This window comes from Carassius gibelio, chromosome A9 (genome assembly GCF_023724105.1).
Source record: "Carassius gibelio isolate Cgi1373 ecotype wild population from Czech Republic chromosome A9, carGib1.2-hapl.c, whole genome shotgun sequence".
Lineage (NCBI taxonomy): Eukaryota > Metazoa > Chordata > Actinopteri > Cypriniformes > Cyprinidae > Carassius > Carassius gibelio.
The window spans coordinates 11,680,184-11,706,763 of NC_068379.1; the positions used below are offsets into that span (position 1 = coordinate 11,680,184).

At 38.7% G+C, this 26,580-nt stretch overlaps 1 long non-coding RNA gene across 1 annotated transcript; it reads left to right on the forward strand.

Moving 5' to 3' along the window:
• Positions 1-286: 286 nt before the first annotated feature.
• On the forward strand, positions 287-26,580 carry LOC128019633 (uncharacterized). The gene is made up of 3 exons (XR_008185223.1): positions 287-1,003; positions 12,050-12,222; positions 26,270-26,580. It is a non-coding gene; the product is annotated as an uncharacterized LOC128019633 (long non-coding RNA).

Sequence of the window (26,580 nt, forward strand, 5' to 3'; positions counted from 1 at the left end):
ATACTTAGCAGGGGGCTCCTTTTGCTTTAATTAATGCCTCAATTCAGTGTGGTATGGAGGTGATCAGTTTGTGGCACTGCTGTATGGAAGCCCAGGTTTCTTTTACAGTGGCCTTCAGCTCATCTGTATTGTTTGGTCTCTTGTTTCTCATTTTCCTCTTGAAAATACCCCAGGTCTGATGAGTTTGCTGGTCAGTCAAACACACCAACACCATGGTCATTTAACCAACTTTTGGTGCTTCTGGCAGTGTGGGCAGGTGCCAAATCCTGCTGGATAATGAAATCAGCATCTTCAAAAAGCTGTTCAGCAGAAGGAAGCATGCAGTGCTCCAAAATATCTTGGTTAACAGGTGCAGTGACTTTGGTTTAAAAAAAAAAAAAAAACACAATGGACCAACACCAGCAGATGACGTTGCACCCCAAATCATCACAGACTGTGGTAACTTAACACTGGACTTCAAGCAACTTGGGCTATGAACTCTTCCCCCAGACTCTAGGACCTTGGTTTCCAAATGAAATACAAAACTTACTCTCATCTGAAAAGAGGACTTTGTGCCACGCTGTCTGGTCTCTGTTTCCCTGAGTCTTCACTAGTGGTCTCACTTACCCATAGGCACCTCAGCATAGGCACAACAATTCCCACAAAGCCTTGTCCCTTCATCAGAGTAATTGCACTCCTGTTAATTGCACTCAGGTGTCTTCACTTGATAGTCATTACCCTGCCTATATTAACCGGTCTTTTTCTGTTTGTCTTCATGGAGTCCTTTCATTCCGTCACCCTGTTTCCTTGCCTTCCGAGGGTCCTCGTTTTCTGTTCCCTTTCCTGTTTGTTTATTTTTGGATGGATATATGGTTTTGACCCCTGCTTGTTGGATGCTGATTTGGATTACCCATTAAAACCCACACTGCAATTGGATCTCTCGTCTCCTGTGTTTTCGCTGGGTTCCGATCGTAACACTTTCGACCACTGGGCAACAGTACATTTCTTCTTCTCCTTAGCCCAGGTAAGACACCTCTGACATTGTCTGTGGTTTAGGAGTGGCTTAACAAGAGGAATACGACAACTGTAGCCAAATTCCTTTATGTCTGTATGCATTGAACCCAGCCCCAGTCCATTCCTTGTGAAGTTTTTGAATCAATTTTGCTTGACAATCCTCATAAGGATACAGTTCTCTCGGTTGGTTGTGCATCTTTCTTTTTCTTCCACAGCAGAATATTAATTTCGGTGTATCTTAAGATGTAAAACTACACGTTTTGTTTTACTTAAATTTAACAGTAATTTAAACTTTTACTTTCAAATGCCCCAATTGCTGATAGGTCTAAACAACATTTTTGTACAAGTTCATGTTGCACTGTAATATAGCAGTATATTTAAAATAGCAGTAATATTGTATCATGACACAAGTATCATCATAATATCATATCGTGAGGCCTCTGGTGATTTCCCACCTCTAGTATTTATTCAAATCAAGACTGGGATGAGGAATGAGCTTTCACTGTAGTGATGTTGCCATGGTGACAACTTCCCAAATGTCACAGTCTGCTTTACTGTATCCACATGGATCTTGGTGATCCAATAATTATTCTTTACTGTTTTTAAGCCAGAAGTAGGATTTTCATTCCTTCAGAACATTTCTGTACAGTGCTGCAGTGTTTTTTTTTTTTTTTTTTTTTTTTATCAAAACCATGTTTATATAACGCAATGACTAAAGAAGGTATATGCTGTTGATGCACTTTTGAAATCAGTTTTTCAGAGCTGGCATATATGGTGCATGCTTGTGGAATGTGCCATTTTACCTTGTTAGAATGTCAGATCTTCCTCTTTCAACTAAAACACAGGCCGTATTCTGGTAATTAATCTGCCACTCCCTCTGTAATCTAGCATACCACTGACTCTATTGCTGATAACACCCACATAACCTGAAGGCAAATTGTAAGATGTGTTTGCGTTGGCCTGTAGTGGATACTCTCAAAAGTGTTAAACTTCATTCTGAATAATGTTATATAATATTTTGGAGCTTAACTAGAATGGTTCATCAAAAGTGAAAAACGTGTAATCTACATGACCACAGTCCATCCGTTAATGTCTTGTGAATTAAGAGCTGCCTAGTTGTAGGAAACCATCAATCTGTTTTAACCTTAAACTGTCACTTCTGGCTAAAATAGAAGTCCATAATTCTCCCTGCAGTGGAAAAATCCATCCTCTGTCCGCTCACATCCAAATACACAAACATATTTGTTTAGAACTGTTTTAGCTTGTACTGTAAACAGTGCTTGATCTGTGCATATCTCACCTGATTCAAGCGAGATGACCTTATCGCTGGAGAAAACAATATTAAGGACTATTTTAGCTGGAAGGAACATGTTGAAGTTAAAAACATCTTTGTTAAATTTGTATATCACAAACATGCAGCTTTTCACTTGACCGACAGGAGTCGTGTCTGGAGTCATTTTTGGGAGAATTATTCCTTCTAAGTAATATAATATTTCTTCTATTAAAAACAAAAGGACAAATTTTGATGTTTGACGTAGTTTCACATTCAGTAAAGGCATATGGTGACCAGGCACTGTCAAGGTTCAAAAGGGATCAAAAACACCATAAAACAAATATGGAAAACCTTCTGAAGCCATATGATAAATTAACATGAGGAATGTCCTGAAATTTAATTTGCTTTAACTTTCTCAAGGTTTTCAGACATTTTTGTTCCTGTTCTTCACACAAAGCTATCGAATGGCTGCAGAGGACTTGAAAGTCTCAGTCACCATTCACCTCCAGTGTACTGAAGAGAGTGGCTAAAGTATTCCACTGAACAAATCATGCAGGTTTGGAACCTAAATGGTGGAACCGTTAAAATGTTTTGGTGAACCTAAGTTTCTTTTTCTCACTCAAGCTTGAACGTTCTTTAAAATGTTTTGGAAAAATCACAAAAGAGGCAGTGAAAAATGGTTTAAGAATTACAATTTAAGAACCAGTCTTTCATTTTAGTCTGACTGGTGTGAAGATGTGCTCTGTTTTTTTGCTGAAGATGTATAGTCACAAAGTTTTCTTTTTTTTTTTTTTTTTTTTTTTTTTTTTTTTAAGATTTCTTATTTTTTAAAACATTCCACTGCATGCTCCCATGCACTCTCATACTCAGAGATGCCTGCATGTGTTAATGATATGATCACAGCTCTGATTCACATTCAGCTGGAGAAAAAAAAATGGTACATTAGTTAACACTCTCCTCATAATATGAACAGAAAGACGATATAATATTCATTGGAATCTGTGCTGCTGACTTGAATGGTTGGGGTATGATGAGTAGTGCAGCACACTTGTTCCTTTCTGCCATCTAGAGGTCTCTTAAAGTGTAGATGTTACTTTTTATCCAGATTAAATATCCTGCATTAGCCACTTGTGCAAAAACAAGATTAAAACCAACGCAAAACACTTCTTTATACATTAACTACACTTTCTACTATTTCATTTCTTATAGTATTTCCAAAACTGTATCTTAAAGGTTGTGTTGGAATGGGAGAGCAGGCACAATGGAGTAATGTGTTTGAATAATATTGATGTGTGTGCAGGAGGTTAATTAAAAGCTCCAGTCATTCATCACGGACCGAGAGCAGGCAGACGGACTGACTGGGCTCAAATCAATCACACACGGTTGGCTCGCTGTAATGGTGATAGTCACACACTCTTGTAGTTTTCCATGTCTTGACAGGTTTGCTAGACTTTAACTCTTTTAATTATTATTATTTTTTTTTTATCTTCAAGCCTGTTTCACTGCCTAATGGTGTTAAGATGCATCTTGATGCCTGAAACCTTGATAATGTTCATGTTTCACAGAGTAGAGTGCTACTGCTTTAAGGGGGTTATCATTTCTCCTATGTGTATCATGGTGTTCTCAACTTCTGATTGTCCCGCTCTCCTGAGCCTAGCATGTGTGGAAAGCGCTCACAATCACATCAGTTTCACTCGCTGAAGATCAAGCCAGAAAGCTTGCCATTGTCTAAATCAGTGGTTCCCAAACCCTTTCCTGGAGGAACCCCTGCCCTTCACGTTTTGGCTGCACACGAAAACACAAAAATGCTGCCTATGGAGGCAGGGGAGAGTTTTTTGGGGAGGTGTACCTAAAGCCTGAATCCATATAATGGAAAACCGCAACTACGATGCCGGCGCAACATCGTGATGTCTATCAGCCATCAGCATCGACTATAAAGTGCATTCCATTCTGTGGTGGTTGAGCAAAAAAAAAAAAAAAATGGCATCTGAAAGTTGCGTTTGGTGGTCAGTCTGTGTGTAAATGTATATTTCTGACTTTTTGCACATTTGATGTTAGTACTAGAGAGCACATTCTATCAGCTGCAGTTCTGGCACCTGCGTCGTATGCTGTACAACACCACATGCCTTCACAGCAATGTTAACTCAGCGGTAGAGTAACTCTCTCATTATTTGCATGTGCTTTGAAATGTTTCTGAGTGCACCCGAAGCATGCTAAATCCTGTCAAACAACACCTGATTATTGAACTAAGTTATCTATTGTGCTAATTCTGTCAAAACACACAAGGTTTACATGTAGACTGAAGTTGGTTATGTCTAAAATGAAAGTAAACAGTTGAAAGAGAAATGTATAAGTGCCTGTATATTAGATGCGTGCAGGGATAGTAGGGCTATTAAACAAGGGGTGTATTGTACTGCACTAACACCACCAAAAGGGGTGGTGTAAGTGCAGTGGATAAGACTCATACCTTTGGTGCGAGAGATCTGGGTTCGAATCCACTGTGAGACACCAAGAGCAAGACACTTAACCCCTAGTTGCTCCAGAGGCATCATTACTGTCAAGGGATAGATCACTCTAAAATTTAATTTCTGTCATTATTTACTCACTGTCACGTTGTCCCAAACCTGTTTTAATTTCTTTCTTGTGCTGAACACAAAATATGATATTTTGAAGAATGTGGGTAACCAAACATTTGCTGGACCACATTGAATTTGATAGTAGCAAAATATACCATGGAAGTCACTGTGGACCAGCAGCTGTTTGGATTTCTTCGTTCCTCAAAATAGCATTTATGTTCAGTAGGAAAAAATAAAATAAAAAAAACTCACTCCGATTTAAAACCACTTTTGAGTGAGTAAATGGAGGTATAAATGTAAAACACTATGACAGAATTGACATACAGCTGACAGAATTTAAATTTTGGGGTGAACTATTCCTTTAATGTTAATAAAACAACCCAAAACAGAAAATTCACTCAATGCTCTTGACTGAAGAGATTTAATACAGTTGCTTTAGGATTTGGTTTATATAGCGTTTTATTTATAGTTGTTCATTTAATTTCTTGAATGCTGCTGCTAAATACACCAATTGTACCTGGAAATAAAGCTTTGTTTGTTTTATTTGTATATTATGTGTAGTTGTAATGTGTATCTTTGTCATTTTATCTTTGTTATTAAAAAAAAATAAGAACAACGATTTTTTTATCTTCACCCTCTTTGGCCTAATTATCTGCGTTTCTTCCTTTCTTTCGTTACCTTGAAAGGCTTTGTCTTTATAATAGGAAAAATTGTTTGGCTGTAATGCTCAGACAACTTGCAAAATAGTAAAACCAGCATGACAAAAATTTGTGATAAAATCATATTTACAAAAAAAAAAAAAAAAAAAAAAACTGGTATTATATTGTTTCCAAATTGCCCACCCATAATCCTCAAATCCAGTAACATCTGTAAAAATCGATACAACCTCATTTTTATATTGTGAAATTAAATTATTCTGACTGTTTGAGTTTTAGTAAAATTAACCAGTCAAAACCACACCCATAGCACCTCAATACCATGGTAAAAATGTAACTATATGGTATCTACTGTAGGTATTTGCATGAAAAACAGTAGTCTAAATTAATTTAAATGAACAAACACCATAGCTTCCTCACAAAAAAAAAAAAAAAAGATATATATATATACTTATATTTTGTTACTACATTAATATTTAATGCGTCTAAAACATCTACCTGTAAATGCTTTTGACGCACATTATATTGGACATTTCTTGAATTCGTTATTTTATTTAGGAAAATTATATAGCAGTAAGATGCATTATCGTTTTATCTCCCAGCCCTATTAATAATTATATTAATACTTAGTAGTTAAATAAATAATGATAACATGTATTTAAAAAATGTGTGTTCCTTCCATTCCTGACAATTATAGTAATAAAATAAACACGTTGTAAAAATTGTGTATTCTTGTAACATGCATTATAAAATACTTTTACGACTGTGAGAACGTCTTGGTAATAAATTCCTCCATCTCTGATCATGCAACAGTAAAAAAAAAAAAGATATATATATATATATATATATATATATATATACACACACATTTCGCATTGCTGTATCATTTTCAGATCTGTGTTTGAAAAGTCTAATTTGGCTTGTAGAACAATCGTCAGTTGATATCAGTTTTATAAATCGTTGATCAGTTAATGTCCAAGAGTGTTAAATTACAATCCTTTGATAATTTCGTTCTTAGCAGCAGTGATCACGGTTTTATCCTTAAATGGCTGCACACTATTTTCACCCAATATCTCTTCTTAAAGATGTGCTTTCATGCCAGTCTAGATAATTTTTGTGGTATGTCATGAACAAAAGACTATAGTGTGCAGAAGTTTGTTTGCATGTGTTTTAGCCTGAGGTGTTAATGCTATGTGTATATGTGTAGCCATGGTAATTCTATGCTGTGAAAAATCTCTGACATTTGGAGGAATTAGAATGTCTGTGTGCTTCATCTGGAGTAATTAAACACTCCATAGTACCACAAATCAGCTCTCTTCAGGGCTAGCGAGATTGCGTGTGCGTAAAAGATAACACAAGATGAGAGACCTGTTTCGCCACTCTCTAACTGATTACAGTGAGCCCTCCTTAAAATCTCACTTAATGCTGATTAAATAGGTTAATCAAGATTAATTAACAGCCATTCTTGCTTCTCAGCAGTGCTGCTGTCTGCTCACCATAGAAGCCGAGATGTGAAAAGCTGTGTGATTTTGATTACTGTACTCCCCCTCATCCAATCGCCATTAACCCCCAGCAGGCTCACTGCCCCATTGGTCAGGCCAATTGCACTGAGCTGATGAATATTCATGCAGGAGCTGATGGATGGAAATAATGGTCTTGGAGCTGGCAGGAGCGATGGCATCTGAAACCCAGGCGCAGCAGGAACTAACACCGCACAGCCGGCCTGGACTGGAGAGGCCATCTCATCTTATCCAGTCAATTTAGCTGTGATCTTCCTCCCATAGCCTCTGTGCTGCCACCCGTCATACTGTGGGGCTCACCTCGACCATAAATTCAAAGATTCCTAAAAAGCAATCTGCTGTGAAGTATCGAGGGTGAAAAAAGCTGTTGAAGAGATCCTGACCCCTGTGTGGTCTGTAGGTTTTAATTTATGATCATTTAGGGCGCTTGTGGATGGGTATTGACTCTGCTCTCTGCGCTTTTTTCCCTGATGTTGTTGTTGTTGTTCCAAGGCTTTAATTTATCATCAGCTCAAGCGAAACCGACACAAGCAATTTGGGAGGGTGTCGTGAGCACCACTTTACTCTGGGCTTGAACCCTGATAATGGAGCTGGTATGATATGGTCACGGTCTAGCAGTGAGGGGAATGAATGGAGACCACCTCCCATTCTTCCTCTCTCTTTTTCTGGGGTTGAGACTTGAGGAAAAGGAGCCATCTTAAATGAAGTGTTATGTCAGTAATAGTGTGTTATCTTTTTGAGATGGCTGACAGGTTGGGATGTTATGATGTGTGCAAATGTCCCGAATGGTACATCAGTGAAAACCAGATGAACAGTGTAACTGGATCGTTATTATAAATTTTGAATGTGCGACTTCTTTTTCTATAGCCACTATATTATCATTAAGCACATTACAGTTATATGTAAGTGGAATGTCTCCTCCTCTTTGAACTGTCTGTGTTGATGGTTGTTAAGTGTATGTTGATAAGTGTAGCTGTTGTGTTTGACTTTCTTGCAGTTACTTTCCTGTCCTGTCTCTGTGTCAAAACAGCAAAAAATTCTGACTTAATCGAGTTTCATTTAAACCTAACATTAAAGATTCTAAACATACAGTCTTGGTTTATGAATGCAAGCGTTTTCAATCCAGCAGTGTTGGCATGCTTGTCAACAGCAGTTCTGCTCTTCTGAACATTCGAAAGGGATTCTCAGAGTTTAGGCCTTAGATAAGTGTCTTGTGTCTGGCGGATGAGTGTGTGGAACATTTGGTGTAGTGGATCTGGACTGGACTCAGCACTACAGGGCTCTGCTGTAAGCAGAAGTATGAGCTGGCATGAGTTTGTGGGCTCAGGGTGTGTGTGTGTCTGAGGTCCGCCAGACGTCCAGACAGAGAGGAGGGCTTTAGTCTCATAGGCTTTTTTCTCAGCCCAAATCCTCTCTACATTGCAAATGCTCCTTCCGTCCCTTTGTACACTTCAGAAGATCAGAGAAGTTTTGAAAGGCCAAGGAGAAACGCTACACCGTGATGACTGAAACCCAGGACAAGTGTAGTGCTCCTTTGGATCGAGAATATTTATTTGAAAATGCACTTCTGTCACCCCTCACAAAAAAAATAAAAATAATGGGTTGCTGCCATGGTAGAATGCTGGTATCAGATACCATGGTAGCAATAGTTTAAAAAATATAAAAATGTTACTTGAAATAAAAACAAATTAATTCACAACAAAGTTATACAAAATTCAATGAAGAGCAGTGAATAATTTTCTCATTTTCTTTGTTTGATTAACAGATGATGACAGACATCAGTAGCTTATATTTGTCCGTGTTTCAGTCAGTCTCAAATTACGCACACGGAAAATGCTTGGGGAACGGTGTCTCTTCCAAGTACAATTTTTAACTCATTTTTTTTAGTATCGAGTAAGAATGGCAGGAGACTGTATGTGACAGTCTCTCTACATGATTTGACATGTTACCTAGAAAGGGGCGATAGTGCACCGCATTAAGGAAAGGGACATTCATGTTTGCATAACCGCTAGCCAAAATCAAAAACTAAACTAAAATTAAATAATTTTTGAGAGCAAGGGGGCCCTATGCAACTTTTTTCATGAGATTCTTTCATAACAATACAGGGTGTTTACATGAGAAAAGCTACATGTAAGTAGGTGTAGCAATTAGCTTGACATAAAGGCTACAAATAGTATGTTTCAGCATCATTATATGGCCAAACCACACATCACAATCGCAAGTTATTAACACTTGTTGGGGGTTTAAAGTAAGTTTTGAGTAAAAGCGTAATTTAAATATTATCAATTGTTTTATGTATCATGATGCTGCAGTGTGCATGAATGGTCACACAACATGCGTTTTCGATCATGTGGTGTGGATGGAGGTCTTTTCTGAAGCCCAGTGGAAGTGCCTGTATGGAGGAGTATCGTTTTCATTTTTAATTAACGCTGTTTTATAACAAATACTCACTAGTTTGTATGTAGCCTTACATCAGTGGGGGTTGGTACGCTTGCACACTACAGCCTTATGTGTGAACCATGTCTCTGGGTCTAACTGGCATATACTAGTATGTGTGTTCGACTTGACATGACACTGGGCAGACCAATCAATGTATGACATCAAAGTACAGCTCGTGATGTAAAGAAGTGACCTCGTATCATGTAAGGTAGCATTTTTAGATTCAGTAGCCTGTGATGGTAAGGCGATGAACAATTTGAAAAGTTCAGAGGCGTATCTGTATCTACAAAAATTAGGTACTAAATGACAAGACATTTTTCAATACTCTATGGTATCAACGCAATTCAGTCGGTGCCAAAAAGTATCAAACTCGACACACAACCCTAGATTCTAAACACCAGTTCCAGCTCGGTTTAATTCATTTTACCATATTTGATTTCATTTCACATATTTCCTTAGATTTCCCTGAATTCCGTTGGAGAAAATGGCAAAACATTTAGAAGAATAGTCTGGGCCTGGTATTGTGTGTAACCCAAAGGTTCTCATTGCTAAGATACTTATTTAAAATACACAAAAGCAGGTTTTCTAGTGCATTGTCGATGAAAAGGCTACAACTGGCCCATTTGAACCTTACACGCTCATCTTTGTTATTTTGACTGAAATTAGTAAGATTCTGACAAGTGGCAATAAGCTGTTAAGGAATAAAACCTTGATTTTTGAAATATGTAAGGGGACACTGAAAACGGCTTCCATTTCACTCAGCTTTGAACAAAAAAAGAAAGCATAAAATTAACTGTTCATCCGTGCTCCTGAGTTGGATGTCTCCCATGTGTGAGAAAGAAAATAACTGTAATTAAGAAATTAGAAATGTAATTTCACAGAAATGCATTTGGAGCTTTGGCCCTTTCTGAGTGCTCCACCTCTCCATATGTGTTAGTTAATTAGCGAACGCCGCAGCCATTGAGGAAAAATTTATGCTGATAATTTGTAAATAATAGTGTGGCACTTTGTAGCTGGGCATCAAAGAAAAAAAAAAAAAAAAAAACGTATAGGCCTTTATATATCTTTGTCCTGCTTTTAAGGTATACCTCATAAATAATGCACTTATGTTAATTAGTGTTAATATAAATTAGCCCATTAAAGTTGGTGGGGGGGGGGTTCATAGCTTTGGGCAAATTGATTAGACATCTAGGAGTCATTTTGTTTTAAAAGTGGTTGGGATAGTTTGGCGTTGTTCCCAAACAATAAAGCTAGTGTTAGTGTTGATCGGAAGGCCAGGTTTAGAGTAAAATATTTGCTAAAAAGATTGTTAAATTTGTGGTACAAATAGCAGATGTGGTGGCAGCTGAAAAAAAAAAAAAAAGTAAACAAATACAGTCGGAATGTTTCAGTTATTCCCTATTATCAAAAAAAAAAAAAAAAAAATTCTATTGTGTTAAACAGATGTAAGAAACTCATACAGGTTTGGATCTAGTTGATGGTGAGTAAATGATGGGATAATTTTCATTTTTGGGTGAACTTTTCATTTGAAGAAAATGTAATCATATGCAATGTTACACAGGGTCTTCCAGTAATGTCCTTTTACAATTTCCATGAAGAATAGTACACATGGTAAATTATGGTTTTTACATGCAAAAACCATAAATTGTATGTATTTATTTTTATTTTGTTTTTTGGAGTAAAACTACACGTGATGTTAAACCATTTGCAGTTTTTACTGTACGTGTTAAAGTACAGTAACTTAGTTAATTAGAAGGTTTTTTACTGAAGCATTGTAGTAATTATTATTATTATTATTTTTTTAATTATTATTTATTTTATTTATCTTTTACAGTGAGGATAAACTTTGTAATAAACCAATATTGCTATCACAAGGAGAAGGGATGAAGTTGTTTGCAATATGCTGTCACCCATCACAGCCACAGTAGAGCAGTAGCTTGGATCCTGGATCCATTTTTGGAGTAAACATTTGCCCAAGTCGTTTTCGTAAAATAATAACCACAACGACTGCTCAGCAAAACAGCCCTGGATGGTCCCATTTGAAAATGAAACCATTTCTTCTGTTGACTATTTGGATTTTTATTTTATTGGATAGTTACAGTGAAAAGGAACCATGACTATAGAGTCTCTCTTTTTGTGTGTGTGTGTATTTTTCTTCCGCAAATGATCATGCTTGTTAAACAAGTTGTATGCTGTGATAAAACCTTTTGGTCACACCGTTTTTTGAGTAAAAAGTCTTTCTAGCTACTAAATTAGGGGTTTTGTTTATTAAATCATGCATATAAATGTAGATTGATTATTGTCTTAAGAAATGATGCACAAAGAGATAGCAGTGACATTTTCCCTTAAAACAACCCCAATGTTAATTTAGCACCCAAATTAATATCTAGGTTGGAGGGTTTGAGTGGTATTTGTTGCCCAGGCACTTTTAAGAAAAATAACGCCATTTATTCTGTGCTTTGAACCTGAAAACTACCAAAATGCCACCTTTTTATTCAGGAGCACATAGACTTAGTACTGTTTGATGTGGGGTTGTTAAGATAATTTGGGTAATTGTGGCTCATTTCTCCCTTTCTCCATTTCTCTGAATAGACGGTATGGATTTTTATCCTCCTCTCCTCCCCCTTCATCTCTCGGGGGTGTTTGGAGAACCAGGGAAGTTGTGGACACACCAGGATGCTGAGAGACTGTTCAGACAGGCTGACAGACAGCCTGCTTCTCCCGCTGAGAATGATGATGGGGAGTCAGGGAGAAGGGACCGTTGGGTAATTGGCCTCTTTGAGTCTCCCCTGAAAATAGACATAATTCAGAGCAGAGAGAGTGAGTGTGTGTATGTATGTGGAAGCCTTCATGTAGGGGGCCGTGTAGTTTTGGGTCTCTTTTTCGTTGGGCCCCACATGTTAATTTTCTGTAGCAAAAACAGCATGGATGAAAAGTATTATGGCAATTATTGAGAATCCCAAATAATTTCCTTAATTTCATCAGGCTTACTCTGTTATTTATGGGCAGTTGTTTCAGAACTGGTAATCTTGTGTTCTTTCATAAGAAACTTTAAGTTTTTTTTTGTCACGTTCTCAGTTTTTCTTATTTTTAGGTGTAAATATTTAGGGAATATACTAATATATATATATTAGTGCTGTCAATCGATTAAAAAAAATTAACTAATTAATCGCACAATTTTTTAAAATTAATCACGATTAATCGCGATTAATCGCAATTAAAAGACTGAAACTTTTTGGATATGTAAATGTAAAATGTAAATAATTAATGTAAACTCAAGACAAAGAAACTATTTAAATTCAAAATATGATTGTTTATTGGAATTTTTGTTTAACTTGTAACACAGATTTTCTCATGTAAACAACATACCTGCAATAAACCATCAATATCCTCCAAATTAACTGTTGGCTTGAAAGCCATATTTATTACAGAAATAAAAACACAGGCATGTAAGTACCATTTGAATTTCAAAACAATCAATGCCAATAATAGACAAAAATGATTTCCATGTTGAATTCTAAGTGGACTGCAAAAAAATTCCAAAGTATAGTCATTGCCAGTGCTTTAAGTGGGCCAGTATGCACCAGTACTCAGTACCGCCACTTTCAAATATAGCTCTTGAGCGTACCGCCACCTCTCTGTGCGCCCAGAACGTGCTTGTAGCGTACCGGTACGCTCATTTGGACATCTGTTTTAATAGAGGTTTTAATCTTTCACCTGCACTGCCGATTTTCAGAGCGCCCTTCACAATGCAAGCTTCCTAATTCATCCCACCCAGAGCAGAAACTACATTACCCATTCACCCTTAAGTTATACAAGTGAATAGCATGTGTCGCTTTTCCCACTGTTAAGTGTCAACATATCAACGTGGCCGGAGAAGGTGTGTGAAACTCGTTGTGAGTTATACTAAAGCAAAATCTTGAGTATTTATTGTCTGATAAACATTAAAAACTGTCTGCGGAGGTTGAGTCGTTCTGCAGCCAGCCCCCGCTGGCGGTTCATTGGCTGCAGCATCTTTTTTCTAAGTTCTAAAAAAATACCGTAGACGGCAAGGCACAAATTTAGATATTCATTTATCTAATTAATCTATAGCCTATGCACAAAAACAATATGATCTTTTTGTCCCCTTTTTGTTTTAAAGCTTGATGAAGAGAGAGAGCGCAAGTTGCTGCAGCTGCAAGGACAGTGATGCACGCGCACAGGAGTGATTGACAGTTCGCGGCACTGTGTACAAAAAATACTCCGCTACACAATTATTTCGTTTATTTTCGTTTAAGCTTATTAACGTTAGCGTTACAGAAAGGTCTGATTTACGCACTGTTACAGTCATTGTTTTTTTTTTGTTTTTTAAACAATGACATTTGAGTTCATGATTTTAATGTTGCTGTTTCTTGTGGCAGACTAAATGAAGAGTAATGTTTCTTGTGGCAGACTGAAGAGTAATCCGGCAGAGTTTTATACTGAAACTTTCCGTCTAAAAGTCCTTCCTTGGTCTTATCCATATTTCTTTGCACGTTGAACACACATAGGCCACAACTGGAAATAAAAAAAACTGCAACCGCGTTAATTGCGTTATTTTTTTTTTAACGCGTTAAATATTTCAAATTAATCGAATGCGTTAACGCGCTAATTTTGACAGCACTAATATATATATATATATATAGACGCACTATTATACATTTTTTTTTTTTTTTTTTTAAACAATCTTTTATGGTCTCCAAGACTGAATTTATTGGATCCAAAATACAGTACAAAAAATATAATAATAATAAAACTGTAATATTTTGAAATATTACAATTTTCAATTGCTTGCTGAATAAAAATATTAATTTCTTCTAGAAAATATTTTAAAAAAATCTTACTGATCCTATACTTTTAAATAATAGTCAGACTTTAAAATTTGTTCCTTTTGTAAAGTGTTGCCAAAGAATCTATTGCCTTGAGAAAAAAAAAAAAAAAAATGAAATAAAATAATGACTAAATAATGCAAACAAGTCATTGGAAAAGTTTACTTAGACTGCATTTAAAAAAAATGCATATGCCATGGATGATTAAAATGGAATAGCTGGACGATAAGCAAGTGATTTTCATTTAATTTGTAATAATTCAATCTCAAAGAAAGATAATTCATACATATCTTCTATTTTTACTAAAGACGCAAATGTTGGTGATCATAACTGCATTAAAATCCCAATTTTCTTGTGGAGTACTCCTTATAAAACCTCATGTTTCTTGTTCGTTCCTCCTGAGTAGGATGTTGTGTTCTGGATGACTACTGGTCTTATTAATCAACACAATGGAGCATGTGGCTCCGCCCCTTTTGACCTGGTGAAGTTGGTGGGATGCAAGAATGGAGGGAATATGATCCTGTCTAATGACTGTGCTTTCAAACCACACTGTTCATTACGCACTAATGGATGGATATGTTAGAGGTGAGCGAAGCATTATCTCTGGCTGAGAGTTCATCAAATTAGAGTTCAGCGGCGTGATTTTAAATGGGCGGAGAAATATGTGCCATGCCACCTTCACCAAAATGTCTATCTAAATCTTTTGGATTGAATTTTATGACCGTAACTTGACACGGTGAAGACAGGGCCTGTACTTGACTTTTATATTCAATTGTAATGTTCCATTACTTTGATTGCTTGCGTCCCTGCATCTGGGGTAATAGCAATAAAAATAAGAGGAAATTATATTAAATGGAGGTTTTAATTCATTGTGCTAATTCATGGCCCCATTTTGTGTTGGATTTGCCACAGGCAAGGTGTTTTTTATTGTGTTATGCACAATCCCAGAGCAGTGAAGTGGAATAATTCTTAAAGCTAATTTAATTTTTTTGTGAATTTTAATGTTGTGCAGTTACTTTCACTACCCTGGAAGTGACTGAACCATCTGGTTAATGCATAGAGCTGCATTTACACTACAGACATTTGAATCTGTTCCAGTAATTAATGATAAACATGTTAAAAACAGGTGGAAAGGCACGGCTCAGTTGGGAGTTACAGATCTGTTAAGTAGGAAAAGTACAACCAAAAATTAGCAAATCTGTCCATTTTCATTATTCCGGGCTGAATTAATATTGGAATGAATGTCGAAATGTTTTAGTACTTGTTCATTTTCTATTTTTTTTTTCAGGTTTATAAGGTGGATTTTAATATTTTTAAAAAGCTCAGTATGCTTGTAAGACTTTGATATTGCGTTGTCTGGTTACTAGGGAGCTGCTTGGTAGTTGCTTTGGTGTTCCTTGTTTACTGCAACACCTCTTTTATGATATTCAATTAAGTCTCTATATGGTTTTAGTGTTTTTTTTTTTTTTTTATTAGTGTTTTCATCATTCTGTTATTAGACTCACCCTCATGTTGTTCCAAAACTTGTATTTATTTATTTATTTATTTATTTTTTTCAGTGGAAACAGAAAAGCAGGTATTTTGAGAAAAGTCTCATATTTTATTGTGTCTGCACAACGGAAGTCAGTGGGCACCAAAACTGTTTGGTAAGTAACATTCTTCACAATATCATCTTTTGTGTTTTGCAAAACACAAAACGAGTCAAACAGGTTTGGAACGACACGAGAGTGGATCAATAATAAAAGAATTCAAATTTTTGGGTGAACATTCAAATAATAGCAAATAAAATATCATTCTGCTTTGAAAGCTTACTTCTAACTCAGGTGTCTGGTTTGCTTGTCCCCTCTTTCCCCTTCATTAATGACTAAAATAATCTTTAAGTCACACCTCTTGAGAGCAGTAGGCGGGAGGTCTGTACGATGCATGTGACCCTGCACTAGCATACAGGGTTAATTGGATGAGTGAATGAAATGTTAAAATGAGAATATTGTTTTTCACCCTCAATTAAAGAGAAAAACAGCACCTGGGACCAGGCCGTCCACATCAGTTAAAAAAGCTGGCTCTGTTGTTGTTATATTAATTTCCCGATGTTCTCTATCAAAGTAATAAATTACCTTTAATGAATGGTTTCACCTGATTAGATGGTTGCCCATCAAAATTGCCAGTTTGAATTAGCATCTCTGGGGTGTGGAAGGCATGTTTCCTTGTCAGTTATCTACTATCCTCTGCTCAAATCAAAGGCTCCTTCAAAGGAATTTCAAAATATGAAATGGATAGTTCACTTAAAAATCTAAATCATATAATAATTTACTCACGCTCATGTTGTGGCAAACTACAGTATTTCTTTAAAGCTTACGTTAATTATATATCTTGCTCTCTTGATTTCCATATGGGCTTCGAGAAAATTGAAGAACATTTCTGTCTTGAAATTATTTAACCAAATGTAATAAACCAAGGCATTTAGACTGAAATAAACATTCCAGGCTTATGGTGCTTAAGATGACAGGCCATTCAGTGGTCTTCTATATGAAAGGATGAATAAAAAGGCTTGGAAAATGAAGATTTGACGTTACTGAATCTGGTTAAATCGTGGCAGAGAAAACCTTAGATTAACATACATTGACAGGGTTATTTGACTCAGATGGTCTGAACCCTTTTAGTCACACGTTTTCTAATTGCCTGACCTCAGATGGATTGCCCCTGAAGAACCAGCCTATAATTCTTGTCATTCACCTTGAGGAGGACATGATTCTCACATGTAGGCTAAAACCTCACACCAGGGCCGTCGCCAGAACAAACCAAATGGGGGGGCATTTAATTTTCATAGGGGGGCACACTTTTTTTAATGATCTGAGACGGACCATAAAATAAACCCATATTAGGCTATAACTAAAATAGACCACAATAGTCTTGTTTTATTCAATTATTCAAATAAAATACGTCACCGTTTGATCTCAACGTCTCTGTTTATTGTCTCTTAACATTTCCAAAACCGCCAAAAATTTATTCTGAGATCGCATGCAAAGCGCAGCTCAGCTGCGCAAAGGAATTGCGTATAAACAATACAATACTGTATCCTTAACTAAATGAATTGCATGATTTATATATACATATACATATACTTACATACACACAAACTGCATATTGTAATTTGAATTAATAAAACTACTAACACAAAAATAACATATTGAAAGGTCTGCTGCTGGAAACTTGCCATTGGCTGTTGTATTTGAATAATTAATGAGGTAGGTCTTTGCAAGGTTTGGGTGCTGTTTTGGGATGTTTTAACAGTCATTTATGAATATAATTATATTTAAAATTATGTTCTGTGTAATAATGCGTTGAATAATGAATCGTCTGAATCATTTCTGAAGGTAATGTGTTATGCATTTCTACTGTTACCGTTGTAGTGATTACTGTTCATGTGAGTCAAGTTCTGCTGAAAGGAGATTATTAGCGCCATGATCTAAATTAATGACATTCAATATCAAACGTCTAACTGCGCGTTCATATCGGCGGCGTTGGGACCGTCAAAAATCGCTTATTCCGCTCTGCTCACGACGCTGCAGAAAGATTTGTGAGCGCTAAGACGCTCTGACGTAGACCGAATGCTTATTTTGTATTAGCAGCGGCCGCAAAGCAAAGAGAATTGTTGATCTCATGCAACAAAAGGAGGTTAATGTTATAAGTTAATCTCATTAAATTGTGGACGAAATATTAAGATCCTTTACTTAAAATGAACGATCCAAGACACCTTGGTCCACGTATCACTTTTAATTATTTTTTATGTCCCTGTACGCAAACAGGGACACATCATAGATTACTGCAAACGCGAAACGGCAATAATCAACCTGTCCTCTATTTTGCTTGGGAACTAATGTGATCGGAGCTGCGTCCTCTGGAATCCTCTCAAGCGGTTGACTTCTACGTTCCGATTGGTTGCTGCCCAACCGCGTCATAGCTCATTACCATAAAGTTGCCTTGATTTCAACTCTGCTCGACGCACTCAAAGGCCAAGTCGCGCCGCGCCGCTCCTCGCCGCTGCTTAACGCTGGTTTACATTGAAGATGAATGACTTCCGGCCACTTTGACGCTCTCGACGCCGGTGGTGTGAATGCACAGTAATGCAAGTTTGGTTAATTGTTCTGTGCGTTACGTTTAGGGGGGCACAAAAAGTCATTTGGGGGGGCACTGCCCCCCGATGCCCCCCCTTGACGACGGGCCTGCCTCACACTCTGTTGCTGATCATGAACCAGTTAAAAAAGGTTTCTTTTTTTGGGTTTGAATGCTAATACAATGTCAGAGTTTTTGCACCTTTTACCTGTAATGAACAAATCACCAGACATTGTGTCACAGTGTCTGGGTTGTGTTCCCTGGGTTTCCACTAGGTGTCCTCCTTTCCCACGGTGTCTGTCACCTTATCACTTCCTGTTCCCTTATTTGTATACCTATGTATTTATATCCTGTTTTCATGTTTGGATTATGTTTGGTTTTGACCCCTGCCTGGACTGTTTACCCCTTTGGATAACCCTTCAATAAATGTACCTTCAATAGATACCTGCAATTGGTTCTCTTGCCGTGTTTCTGGTAACACCGATCATGACAGAAGGACTCCGTTACACTAGAAACCAGCGGTATGTCGTTTTTCCGTTCCCCAGCCAAGATGGCAGAGCAGCGAACCAAGTATCTTAGGTTGACCGCCCTCCGCCAAGAGGGCAATGAAGTGGGGGCCCTGGCTCAGGTGTTCTGGTCCCTGGCTGAGGGCATGGGCTACAATGATGCGGCCCTTAAAGACTATTTCAATGGCGGGCTGGATGATCCAGTGTCTCAGGAGGAGATGGCGCAGTTAGAGACACTGTAATTCTGGGAATTCTTGCGCTACCTGCAGCATCGGCTTCGGTGGGATGCCCCAGCCACTGCTGTCTCTTCCGGCGGGGTGGTCGGCAGCCCAGCACCACTGCCCAGGATGGCTACCAAGAGGGCTGCCTGTCCAGAGTCATGGCCCAAGATGGCTGCTTGCCCAGCGCCACTGCACAGGATGACAGTCACAGCTGACCCTCCGGAGTCGAGTCAGGTTCCAGTGAACTCTCCGGAGTCGAGTCAGGTTCCAGTGAACTCTCCGGAGTCGAGTCAGGTTCCAGTGAACTCTCCGGAGTCGGGGCTAATCACCACTGATCTTCCAGAGTCGGGGCTAGTCACCGCTGATCTTCCAGAGGACTGGGGCTAGTCACCGCTGATCTTCCAGAGGACTGGGGCTAGTCACCGCTGATCTTCCAGAGGACTGGGGATAGTCACCGCTGATCTTCCAGAGGACTGGGGCTAGTCACCGCTGATCTTCCAGAGGACTGGGGCTAGTCACAGCTGATCTTCTGGAGTCCAGTAAGGACACCAGGGGATTACCAGAGTTTCATCGTCCCGTTGGTTCGGCCGCACTGAGGTCTGCTCCGCCTTGGTGGGCTCTGGTCCTGACCACATGGCTGTGGTGGTCTTCTGCTCCGCACTGGGGGCCTTCTGTCCTGACCACATGGTTGTGGTGGTCTTCCGCTCCGCCCTTGAGGACTCTGGCTTCGACCACAAGGACTATTTCAATGGCGGGCTGGATGATTCGGTGGGATGCCCCAGCCACTCCTGTCTCTTGCGGCGGGGTGGTCATCAGCCAAGCACTACTGCCCAGGATGGCTACCAGCCAAGCGCCACAGCACAAGATGGCCGCTAACCAAGCGCCAATGCCCAAATTGGCCACCGGTTCAGCACCACAGCCCAAGATGGCCGCCAGCCAAGCGCCACAGCACAAGATGGCCGTCACCCAGCGCCACAGTATAAGATGGCCGCCAACCCAGCGCCAATGCCCAAATTGGCCACCAGTCCAGCGCCACAGTACAAGATGGTCGCCGGCCCAGCACCACAGCACAAGATGGCCACCAGCCTAGCGCCACAGCACAAGATGGCCGCTAACCCAGCGCCAATGCCCAAATTGGCCACCAGTCCAGCACCACAGTACAAGATGGTCGCCGGCCCAGCACCACAGCACAAGATGGCTACCTGTCCAGAGTCAAGGTCCAAGATGGCTGCTTGCCCAGTGCCGCTGCACAGGATGACAGTCACAGCTGACCCTCCAGAGTCGAGTGGGGCTCCAGTTGACCCTCCAGAGTCGAGTGGGGCTCCAGTTGACCCTCCAGAGTCGAGTGGGGCTCCAGTTGACCCTCCAGAGTCGAGTGGGGCTCCAGTTGACCCTCCAGAGTCGAGTGGGGCTCCAGTTGACCCTCCAGAGTCAGGGCTAGTCACCGCTGACCTTCCAGAGTCAGGGCTAGTCACCAATGACCTTCCAGAGTCAGGGCTAGTCACTGATGAACTTCCAGGGCTAGGTACCATGGACTTTCCAGAGACTAGGCTGGTCACCGTTGACCTTTCAGAGTCAAGTCAAGTCACTGGTGACTGTCACAGTGTCTGGGTTGTGTTCCCTGGGTTTCCACTAGCTGTCCTCCTTTCCCACGGTGTCTGTCAACATATCACTTCCTGTTCCCTTATTTGGTCACCTTCCTCCTTGTTTGAGTTAATTGATTGTTCCCCTCCTGTCTCCAGTTCCCTCATTATCCTTCTATGTTTTTATACCCGTCTGTCTGAGTCTGTGTTACGGAGTCCTTGTTTAATGTCTTATGATTATTCATGTCCGTCAAATCAGTCTTGCCCTTGCCTTGTCTTCTGGTCTTGTTTTCATGTTTGGATTATGTTTACCCCTTTGGATTACCCTTCAATAAATGCCATAGGGTGTACTCACACTAGCCAGTTTGAACCGTGCCCGAGTGCGTTTGACCACCAAAGCGCGGTTCGTTTGACTAGTGTGAGTGCTCCGAACCGTGCCTGGGCGCGGCTGGATTAGCCGGCCCTGGCCCGCTTGGAAGAGGTGGGCAAGAGCACGGTTCAGTTGGACTCATTGGTCTACGGCAGAGGTGCAAAACGCATAAATACTCAAAACTGCAAAGTCCTTGCTGCACTTCAGCTGGTACCTCATACGAGCAGCATGGTTACGTGAAAATTTCGCGCCACTAAGGAGACACATCTGTTTAACAACAGGCTGTGAGAGGGTTGTAGACCAAACGACACAAAATTATCCACAAAGAAAACAGAGCGATGGACTCCATTGTGTTCAGAGAGTACCCCTCTTCCTGTTTATCCCGAAACTGTCGCACCATAATGACGTAAGCGTGCTCTGGCACGAATGCTGAAACCCTATATTTGAGTGCAGGCCAGTGGGGGAGGGGGGACAATCGTACTCGGGCCCGGTTCATGGCAACCGTGCCTAGTGTGAGTACGCCCATACATGCAATTGGTTCTCTCGCCGTGTTTCTGGTAACACCGATCATGACACATTGTTATTCCTCAAGATATGCTTTATACAGATGGATGGACTTTGTTTCCCAGGTTTGCGATGTAGCAGTGCCTTTAAAAATGTGAAATGGCATTTCCACTTAATTATGTCTGATCAGATCACCTAATTAAAAGACTGCAGAGTGAAGGGTAACATCTAAAGGACTGCCCTCATTACCTTTCTCTGGCTCCCCTGGGAGCAGGCTGTGTTGTTTTTCACCTTTTAAAGGACTGACTTAACCAGCACATAATCTCTTCTCCAGTACATTCATGTTTTGTTGGGTGGCAGTGAGAGATAATTGTGGTTGTGGTGAAACTTGCATTATACAGTAGAGACCCATCCGAACAAAATATTACAGTAAATGAGTCAAAGTTCACACAGTTGTTTTCAAAGTTCTCCACCATGTCCCGCAGAAAAACTGCTTTTGCATAAAATGCTAAAAGCTCTCTCTGCTTCGCCATCTACAGGTCTTAATCAAGAGTATGTTGCGGTCCATTCGCTATTAAAAGTGCATCTTCTCTTTTTCGTGGCCACCCTGGCCATGACTGCTTAATCTGACAGAACAGCACGCGCTCTCCAATTACTCTACCCTATCGAGTAACGCTTTTATTGCTCTCCTTTGAACTATTGGACATAAGATAACAGTACGCCTATGGACGTATCCGTGTATTTATTAGGCAGGGTTGAATGAAAAAGCGGGACAGATGCTCAATCTGCGTGAGGTGGGACAAAGGGTAAAATTGCTGTATAGTACAACGTAAAGTGGGACAGGTGGTCACTCTATGATCGCACCAGTTATTCAGCCAATAAAGTGCAGGCCTATGTATTTCAAAATTTTGTCTTAAACAAAGGTTTAATTGGCATCTTTATTTCAAACGACCCGACCGCTCATTTTGGATCAACCCACGCATCACTTGTTGGATGTTAGTGTATCTCACAAAAAAAAAAAAAAAAAAAAAAAAAAAAATCTGTGTGTTTGGAAAAACATGAGGGTAGTAAACAATGACAGGATTTTTATTTTTGGATAAACTATGGCTTGAAAACGGGAGTTTTATTCACCATAGCAGGGTTTGGAGGCCAACGCTGAAAATGACTATGAATAAGACTTAAATCTCTCATTGTTTTTTTTTTTTTATTTTCTAATCACTCAAAGTAGTTCAGTTGGGCCTTGAGTGAAATAAACATCTGGAGTGTATTGATTGGGCACATCACATATAATTGGAACACACATTATGACCATTTTACATGCAATGGGGTTACAATATTGAAAGCTTCTTGTGTTTGCAATGTCATTGACCTCATTGGTGAAAGTGAAAATACTCACAGTTGCAGATTTTCTTTTTTTTTTTTTTTTTTTTTTTTTTTTTTTTAATGAAGAAATAAATTGCTTTTTATTATGTTCATTTTAAGATAATGTGAGTTTTATTAGCCATCACTAGACCCAGATAGAATCTTTTAGTTTTTCAAATTTTCTCTATGAACTTGGAGAAAATTATGTGAAATATATTTAAACATGGTAAAAAACACAATTTTGAAATGTGTGTCTGCATCTGTTTTCACAGACTACAATAAGTTGAAACAGTTAGCGGGTGTCATTCCACTCCATTTTTATATAACACAGCTCATGACATGATTACTTCTCCTTCTGATAATTTTCATTGCGCGCTCCCTGGTTATTTTTAACATAAGGATGCATCCCGCCTGAACAGCCCCAAAATCTAGAGGATCTCTCTGAAGGAAGCACACATAATCCAGCAGGCAGACTTTGATATTGAGCCACAGAACGAGCTGTGGCCTTGTCTCCCCTCAGGGCAGAAGAGGAAGAGATGGAGAAAACAAAGGAATGAGTGAATAAGCGAAAGGGGCGAAAACACAATATAGGCAGATTCTAATAGTCCCAACTACCCAGAGGGAGTTTAAAAAGATATTAAATGTTTGAATAATACATTTGGAATACATTTGAAAGGATATTGAAATGGATTTGCTATTAAGGCAGTTTCCAGGCAACATGGACCTCTGGAAGAGGGGAGACGTGAAGCGGACTGCACTCACTAAACGCTCTGCCCTTTTTAAAGCATGAATACTGAATGCCAGAGCTTGCTCTCTGAACAGCTGTTGGCTGTAATTTCCCCACTCGCCTTGATCCTGATCCATATTTAATGCATATATACCCTGATTAGTACATTAAAGGCTGTTGATATAAATGGATACGGAGAGTTTATTACGAGCTGTTAGTCAGCATATATTTTGAATGAGCTCTTTTAATAGGTTATTTTAGGGTTCAGCATGTATTCATGAGCATTTAGAGGGCAATTAGAGATATTGTTCATAAGATTTATGATGCTTCATTCTGTCAGTTTTGTTTGGTTCATTATAAATATTTCACCTCAGGTTGGTCATTTGCTCACTGTGTGGCTGTGAAGGGATTCATTGTGCCATCTGCAAAACAAAATGACAGCAGTTGTGTGCCACATAACCTTCACATAACCCAAGTGTTTGTACTGCTTAAGAGTTATTGAAGCCAAGAGATTTAGTACATATTAATGAAGCATACACTTTCAACACTGAGATTAGGAAACAGCAGGTTAAGCATTTGGTTTGTGACAATACAGTTATTTTGGATGCCTGTCAAACTTGAATGAAGGCACCCTTACAAAAGTTACAGATTTTGTCAGAGCAATATGCCAGTCAACACAAAAATACTTATAATAAATAATTGTACATATAATTATTGATCCATTTAAAAAACACTAACTCCTAGACTCATGCTTATACTTAAGCATGCAGATGTGAATGCTTGACATTTTGCAAGTGCACAATCACACTGAATGTATAGCCAACATTGATATGCATTCTTGCACCACTTTGGTGGTACAAAAACCTTATTACTGAAGTGGGTGAAAGAGTTACCTTCAAATGTCTGCATTCATATACGACACCAGCATAGTAAAAAAACAAACAAATAAAAAACACACAATCAAGAATTTCTGTACCTCTGTGTTGACCTGATTATAACTCTTTACTAAATTACTACATTATAAAGAAAAATAACAAAATATATTAATAATCTCTTAAAAAAATGCTATAATAAACTAGGTTAGTTTAATTCAGCAGCAAAAGTTACTATAGAAAAATCATGACAACAATATTTTAATAAAATCTAAACATTTAGTGAAAAAAACATTATTTAGTGGGGAACAAATAAAAGTGAATAAGTGTAGGGCTAGATCTGGAAAAAAATTCACACATTTCTCTATGCATTGATGTCAAATATATTCATGGAAAACATGCAAATATATATATATATATATATATATATTTATAAATATATACTATACATTTTGAAAAAGTGTCTTTAAATGTATAGCACAGTAATGAGGCAGCAACATGTGATAGATAGGCCAGCACAAGAAAGGCTATTAATAATCTTTTATTGTGCAAAAGTATTATAATATGAAAGGCTCCTAAATGAAGCAGCACAAAGCGTTTATGCGCATCCTGTGTGCAGAATGATTTGCTTGAAGCAACACAAAGAAACCGTATGTAACGCTCCACATAGAAAAGTTCAAAGCACAAAAGGAGGAGATATTGATGCGTAGAGTATTATATTTGTGATTAAACTATTCCGAACAATTTTTGATAATTTGGCCATTTGTTTTTTGGCACAACAAATTGTTTGCAAAAAATGTTTGTCATCAGTTAAATCAAACGTGAAAAGAATCATTGTGTTGCTGCATGAGAAGGGTTGGATAGTTTGGACGGCTGGATTCACTAAACACCAAAGACACCACAATCATCTGACCCCAGACGACACACTGCACACATTCAGGGATTAGCACTGCCAAGGTCACTGAAAAAGTTCATGTGAACCAGCATGGACAAACAACAGAAGTTTTTTATCTCACTTATTAGGTCTTCTGCAGTTTAAACACAAAAAAATTGTTTTGACCTGTTGAAGAAGTCAATCTGGCTCAATGTTATTTGTCAGGGGACCATCAAGGTGACTTGGTTGATTAGCATCAGGTGATACAGCCTAAGTCTATTGATGGAGAGAATTCTTGGTGTCGACCTTTAGCATTCAAGACTTTAGGCAGCCAAATCCATAACAGTATTCATATTCATATAGGTTCATCTATAGACTAACCACCCAGTGTGCTGATCAAACAGGCCGAATTTATTTTCATGAACATGGGAAGAGGTTTTGTTTTCCTTACTGTATTGGCATTTAAACAGCTAAGGATAAAAGGCAAAGGGGAGGTTAATGGTGCGATGGTCTGAAAGTGGAGCCGTTAAGCGCTAATACTGAAGTGTTTGTTTATGTCTGAGCAGCCAGACTGCCAAATGCCTATGACCCCAGCTCACCTCCATCATTCTCAATAAGGGTCCTGTGCTGATGGCCTTTATGATGCACACTTTGGTGTAAATATTATTTAGAAGATTGTAGATTAGTATTTTTTGCCGTAAATAATCTCCACGTGGTTGGTGATTTTTGAACCACAACTCTTTTAATGAACTATACACACTATTTTTAATTATCTCTTTAAATTTGAAAATGAATATAGCAAGTCCCATGCTTATTTTTTTTTTTTTTTACAGTGTACTTTGAAAGCTGTGGGGACACGATGTGTGCGAAACAGACAAGAATGTGAAAAGTGAAGTATAACCCAGGCCAAAATCAAAATTGCTGATGAGATGAAGATTAAAATATCTAGTGTGAAAATGAGAATGTTATGTTTTTTTATGATAAAATTGTTTTCAGTGTTTTGGCAGATGGCCATATACTGAAATCCCCCATGCCATTGTCCATTGCTGGAAAACAATTATATTTTAAAACATTCAAATGGTGGTCTCTACTGATTTTGCTTTCAATTGCATGCAGTCAATAAACCTTGGATGCACCATTTAAA